Genomic DNA, 8142 nt, shown 5'->3' on the forward strand with positions numbered 1-8142 from the left:
AAAGTTTTATCGTCTATATATGAAATATTTATTCTAATGTTGTTACTCTTCTTAAAATATTTAATTTTTCCTTGTTTCCTTTCCTCGCTGGGCTGTTTTCCTTGTTTGGGCCCCTAAGCTTATAGCTTCCTGCTTTTATAACTAGAGTTGTGGCTTATCAAGTAATAATAATATTAATAATAATAATAATAATAATAATAATAATAATAATAATAATAATAATAATAACATATCTGTTTTGACGTTGTTACTGATTTTAGAATGATTTATTCTTAATTTTTTTTTATGCATCATTTATTTATTTTCTTATTCCATTACCTCACTGGGCTATTTTTTCCTAAAAGAAACCTTGGACTTATAGCATCTTGCTTTTCCAACTAGGGTTTTAGCTTGGCTAATAATAATAATAATAATAATAATAATAATATAATAATAATAATAATAATAATAATAATAATAATAATAATAAGTACCGTTGAAGAATTGATTGAATAGATATAATGTAAATCACGTCTCCTCATATTATTGTATCTTTTATACAGAAAAAATTCAAGTTTCTCTACTAGCAAAAAAAAAAAAATGATGGCGGAAAAAGACAAGATTTTTTTTTCTTTATTTTATATGTAAAAACATTCTGAAAACTAACGTTGAAGGATTGATTGAATAGATATGTAAATTATTGGTCCTAATATTATTGTGTCCTTTAAAAAATATTCTGAAATTTTAATGATATTGAGCAATAACAATTTGAAAGCACAAAAACAGTTATTTCTTTACAATATTAATTTACTGTATATTTTGTTGCCAAAAGGCCATTTAGTTTATAGTTTGTCACTGCAGTTTAGATATACTCTACGGAGATTAACTTATGTTTTCAAGATATGCCATATGGATAAGAAGATAAAAATACGAGATAAAACATAATAAAAAATTGGCCTCATGTGTAATCCTTAATGAATTTTTGTTTAATCATTGACCTTTCCTTATCTTGCGAATTTATGGTGAAAATAACACTATTATATCTCTATTCTATTAATTCAAAAATCCTAAATCTCTGGTGATATTTCTCCTGTTCATAACTAGATATTTAGATATGAATAGCTTAAATTAGTATGTATAACCTTCAAGTTATTCAAAATACTATGCTATAAGAATAGGAATATCCGGCTTTTATGCGAGTTTTTAGGTAAATTTAAAGACGAATATTAGCATATGTTTGAATTGTGGTAAATTTATTTTTAATTTCATGGAGAGTTTTTGCAAATACATATATATCATATTGATTCTGAATATGTATAAGAAAAGTGGCTATATGCTCTTTTTTTTTTAATAGGATTTTTCCTAGCAAAAACCCATTCACTAAATAATATCCAAATATAAAAAAAAAAAAAACAATGAACATACGGAACAAAATTATTGAAGAACGCAGGCTATAAAATCAGATGCATTGTCCAAATATAACATTCTTCACTCATATAAACTTTACCAAAACTATATGAAAGTATGCATATGATATAAACTTGGAGAGACTTTCATAAAAAGACTTTGCCAAGAAGAATAAGCGTATAGACATACCTGTCCGTAACGCTATAAACTTTCCAGACATTTATTAGAAAACACAAATACAATATATATATATATAATATATATTATATATATATATATATATATATATATATATATATATATATATATATATATATATATATATATATAATATATAAACCAAATTTTCAGTATCATAATTCCAAAAAACGTTATTTTGGAACAAAGAGAGCTATGTAATCACTTATTTTTTTCTGGACAGAGAGAGAGAGAGAAGAGACGAGAGAGAGAGAGAGAGAGAGAGAGAGAGAGAGAGAGAGAGAGAGATGTGATAACAAGAAGAAGAAACAAATAAGAACCAAATTCCCTTTCACAAAAATCACGTGCCTACTCCCGTTGTGAGGTTTCGAAAATGATTATACGGACCTGATATTATATCATAGCTCGTTCTCTCTCTCTCTCTCTCTCTCTCTCTCTCTCTCTCTCTCTCTCTCTCTCTCTACTAGGTAGAAATTATTACAAGAGCTTTTTCATGCCTAATCTTATTCATTCATTTACTATAACTGTTCATTACTTTACTAAAACTATTTCCAAATTCTACTTTTTGGGTACAATGTTCTTTCTTATGATAAAAATTATTTCAAATTACCCAAACTGTAGTGCATTTTCACAGTGTCTTAAGACATCCCATCACACACACATACATGCACAAACACACACACACACACACCACACACACACACACACACATACACACACACATATATATATATATATATATATAAATATATATATATATATATATATATATATATATATATATATATATATATATGCGTGTGTGTGTGTGTGTGTGTGTGTGTTTTTATATATATATATATATATATATATATATATATATATATATATATATATATATATATATATATATATATATATATTCTGACTCGGAGGGAAAATTCTATAAAACTATAGCCATAAATAGTAATTATGTGAAGATGTAAAATCTCTAACAAATATCCTATAAATAACTATGTTTTTTGTGGTCGCCCTAACACTTTTAGGCAGGAACTAAAATAAGCCCAATAGCTTTGAATATACAAATGGAGAGAGAGAGAGAGAGAGAGAGAGAGAGAGAGAGAGAGAGAGAGAGAGAGAGAGAGAGAGAGACTATAATAACAATGCTTTATTATCTTGAAATACTTAGCTTTTATATGAAAGACAGTTTGCAGAATAATTTTGCTTTTATTTGTAAGAAGGAAATTTTATATAACGCGAACAAGTGAAAAATATACTCTTATGACAAAAATAGTTTATTCAGATACATAAACATTCATGAGATTATTATGTAAACATATTAAGTCAACTCTCTTTAAGGAAATGATAATAAAATTTCAATATGTAAGGAAACAACGACTTAATAAATTCAAGGTACTTATTATTACCTTAGGAACAGATTAAAGGAACTGACTCCCTCCCATTACATCCTCCCCCCCCCCCAAAAAAAAAAAGTCCAATTCTTAGAAAGGACGAAAAGAAAATATATTCCATTATACTTTTTCTTCAAACAATGAAGCAAAAATATATAAATAAAATGGAAATTAAGAAGTGAGTGCTTGAAGCCACCGTACTAAAAAAAAAAGAACAATAGTAAAAAACGAGAATTCATAGTGGAACCCAGATAGATTGGAGTTACGGCTGCGAAAAGAGAAAAGATGAATTCCAGATAAAAAGGAAAATCTGACAACAAATAAACATTGCACCCCAAATCCCTCAAAAAAAAAGGAGAGAAAAAAAACACAAACACTGTTGGTCAAAGGAAATCTAGAAATAGTAGAACTGTGTTTCTAGGGTAACTGTTGATCTTTGTTGTCATACCAATGATTCATTCTCTGGAGTAGGGAAGTTTCATTTTTTATATTCTTTTTTTCTATATTTCATTATTTTTATATTCAACATAAGAATTTGTCTAAAAAGTGTGGTTTCTTTGAAGCTGTTTATACCTAGCCAGTTATATTCGATTTGCCTTGCATTACACATTTATAGTATTAGCTCAAGTGTAAAGGACCCCGTAGATTATTGGCCCTCCCAGGAGCATAGGCAGACAATATTACCAGGATTTGAAGAAAGCTATATAGTAGTAATATAAAAAGGAGAATATACTATCGTTATGATTTTCCGTTCAAAATTAATCTTGTTAAATGGTATAATAGCAAGAGAGAGAGAGAGAGAGAGAGAGAGAGAGAGAGAGAGAGAGAGAGAGAGAGGAGAGAGAGAGAGAGCTGGTGTCAAAGTGCTATACACCTCCTAAAGGAGGTTAGAGAAGAAATATCTTTCCCCTAAGCACCATTCAACGATTGCCAGAATGGATTTCAAGCACATAACTTTCTTACTACCGGAAATGAATCTTCTCATAGGAAATGAAGTCAGGTCGTCACGATCCTAATTTTTCTCACAACTTCTCACTTTGCACTTTAGGGTCATTCAATCTACAACTGACTTGTGAGTATCCTAAATTAATGATATTCCAAAGGCGATATGGTGCTATGATTGGATTATTGGATCACATTAAATTGGAGAATATATTTGTTTTTCTTTTTGTTGAATAGTCTATTCATATATTAAGCTCAGTGGTTCCTTAGAATATGTTAACATTATGACTTCAATGCTGTAAAGGTGCTTAAAAATACGATTTATTAAATATGTTTTTTTATGTACTATGCAATCAAATCGGATAAAATCATACATTGGATTTTTTTTCGCACGTTATTTATCATCATAATGAGGATATATTTATCTGTCCTGCACACATACACAAACAAGCACACACAAACACACACACACACACACACACACACACACACACACATATATATATATATATATATATATATATATATATATATATATATATATATATATATATATATATATATATATATATATATATATTATATATATATAGTTGTAAGTTGCAAAATTTTTCGTCGGATTAAGTAGAGGAATTTACTAATAGGAAACGTCAGGAAACTTTCTGGTTAGGAAGGTATAATGAGTAAATAAATAAATGATAATATATAGACCAACTATTATCGATTAATATCTATCTTCTAAGAACCCTTCTAAAGTTTGTCTTTCCCTCTTAGTCCTTCCAGGGAAAGTAAAAAAACTAAAATTCCACAAGACTCTGGAAGTGGAAAAAGAATTTTGATTGGAAAGCCGACGTATTTTCAATAGATCAGGAAAGCTAACAAGTTCATAGTTTCTGCAAACATGCTGTGTTTTTTTTTTTTTTTTTGACAGGCTTTGAAAAGAAAATATATTTATTAGGTTTAGATTCACTAGTTGCTATTATCTCTATATACAGTAAAATATAAAATGACAGGATAAGCAATAAAAATTTTATTAAATAGACGAATAAATAATTTAATTCTGCTTAGCTGTGTGTGAGTGTGTGTGTGTATGTGTGTATGTTTATGAAGCATGGAACTAGAAACGAAAATCAGGCAGTGGAGGGATAGCTTACACTGCCCCGCCCCCCCCCTCAAGGAGTGAAGTAATAACGTGCATTTAAATTATGTCGCTTGTTAAAACAGATGATAACCGTACTGCAGTCATTATGAACCTTTTTGTCATTTAAAGAAAAAGGAAATTTTTATTAGGAACTGCACAAAAACACCATATATTTTAATGTTACCAATTAATAATAAAAAAGGCACGAATAGATTATAAATACCGTTAGTAACGTTATTAGAGCTTCTCAATTTACACTTGCTCCCTCCTTTTGAGAAGGAACATTAGAGAAAAGAAATAGCCTGCATATCACAATGACTTCCAAATGCACGACGAGGAAAAGCTTCAGGAAAAAGAAATTTTCTTTTTATTTCATAGGAAGCTGATTATTGTATTTTTTATTAAATTATGGGGACACAGTTTTACGTTTTTATTTTGAAAGTTCTCTTTCATAGGGTCGACTCTACATAATAATCCCTTCAAATAAGTTTAATATCCTTTACAGGTAATATCATCTTATATTTTTTCGTGCTATCATTACATTTAAATGTAGATTACTTTTGAGAACAAACGAAAAAATTTTCATATTGAAGATTTTTGCCCTGTAATTGAGAAGGCATAACCATGTTAATAACAGTTAGAGCTCTTTTTTTGTAAAGACTTATTTTCTGTGTATAAAATACCGTAAAATTATTAAACCTTTTATTTGAATATTTTAGTATATATATATATATATATATATATATATATATATATATATATATATATATATATATATATATATATATATATATATATATATATATTATATATATATATATATATATATATATATATACATATATATATATATATATATATATATATATATATATATATATATATATATATATATATATATATATATATATATTCTGACACATAAAAGGGTAAATTCTTAGAAAGAAAAGCATAAATAACAAATAAATGATAATGTAAAATTTCTAACAATTAATCCATAAATATATATTTTTTGGTTAAGGCCTTAACACTTTTGGGCGGGAACTAAATTAAGCACAATAGCTTTGAGTATACACTTGGGCAGAGAGAGAGAGAGAGAGAGAGAGAGAGAGAGAGAGAGAGAGAGAGAGAGAGAGAGAGAGAGAGAGACTAAAATAACACCGCTCGCTCTACAATCTTAAAATACACAGTTTTAATATGAAAGACGGGTTGTGTAATAACTTTGTTATTTGCTAGAAGTAATGTATATATGACAAAAATAATGGAAGATATTAATATGACAAAAGTATCTTAATCAGATACGTAAACATTCATGATATTATTATCTAAATATATAATGTCAGTTTGTTTTCATGAAATAAGGATAAAATTAAAACGTGAGAGAAATAGTTGATATATTAAATATATTCATTATCCCTTGGGAACAGATTATATGAACTGACTCACTCCCATTACACACCCAAAAAGGTTATGCATTTCAATACGTTTGTTACTTTACACTTTGAAACTATATGGATCAAGCTTTCACCTGGTAGTCAAATGTGTGGCTGTTTTAACTACCATTCATGAGGTCATTACTAACAATCCTGTTCAACAATTAATATTTATGCATATGAATGGCATTAGGGTATTTCTCATTTGAGTGTTTAGTGAAACAAGAACAGGATGTTTCAGGTATGAATAATGTCAAACTGAATTAATCTGAATATTATAAAAGTGTCTGATTCCCGCGTCACCTGTGAAATAAATGTAAGGGAAAAATATTTCATGGTGATTGCTACGATTAAATGGTAATAAAGCTTTAAGATGCCTTACAAAATAGTCTTATCGTCAACATCCTTTCATTATCATCACATTCTAGTTTGCTCTTTTCCTCGTTTCTTTGCTTGATCGTCTTCAAGATTTTCTCTTGTCATCCTATCGTCTTTGTTTTCTAAAACCTTATTTATTTTGATTAGCTTTGTCCATGTGTATTCAACATGTGTGATTACAATTCAATTGCTTTAGCAATTACTAAAGATATCTGTTTGCATGATAAGAGAGATTAAAGTTAGGTCAGTCCAAGGTAATGGAATGAATTTGTTTTTTGTAAAACGATTATAATTGTACGAAACCCAAAAAGTGATCTATGATGGCAGTACTTACTTTTCTTTCTGAACTAAAAAACTAAACTTTAATGATATTCACACAAAAATTTGGTTGTTAATCTTTGGATCATTATCATTTGCATATAACAGATGATGGTTGCTAAAATTATTATATAAAGAAAACTCAGCGGCAGTGTCTAAATTAAAATCTTTGAATATTCAAAAGAAGGTATTTAATACCCTTTTTCCATTCATTGGAGTTTGTATCGTAGTTTCTTGAAGAGGATTAAGAAAATTTGAATAATGTCTTAATATTTTAGCGGACCACTAAGACTTTTTCACGGACCACCAGTGGGCCGTGGAAAAGTGATTTGCATATGTAAGCATAGTTTTCCTTCTAAGAATATACAGCAAGTGACTAATCAAAATAATGAATGAAAAAGTAATAGAAACACAAAGAATTACAATGGCATTGCATATACAATTCCCATCAACTTCTATTCTCTACTTTTGAAAGAGAGGGAAAACAAAACAGTCCTAACATAGTGGAAAAATGGTGGTACTGTTACATAAACACAGAAGTGTTTGGTAAATAAATGGTGTTGCAGGAGATATTTACTGTATCGCTTTCAATTCCATAAAACAGACGAGCATTTCAAAATGAATATGCATGGAATATCTAAATCGAGAATAGCAATGGAGAGAGAGAGAGAGAGAGAGAGAGAGAGAGAGAGAGAGAGAGAGAGAGAGAGAGAGAGAGAGAGAGAGAGAGAGAGAGAGATGGGGTTGTACATACAGAAATCTGTAATATTTAAAGATAATGATCTTTTCCTAGTTTAATCATTTAGGTTTTTTTTATCACAATAACATAATTCTTAGTTATGTTTGGAACTTCTCGTATCTAGATATGCTAATTGTGTTTTTAATTAAATTGAATATCTGAAATGTCAATACTATAGCTGTTTTCTCTTGTGGAAATCATTCCTAGAAAGAATTT

The sequence above is a fragment of the Palaemon carinicauda genome, chromosome 2 (assembly GCF_036898095.1).
Source record: "Palaemon carinicauda isolate YSFRI2023 chromosome 2, ASM3689809v2, whole genome shotgun sequence".
Lineage (NCBI taxonomy): Eukaryota > Metazoa > Arthropoda > Malacostraca > Decapoda > Palaemonidae > Palaemon > Palaemon carinicauda.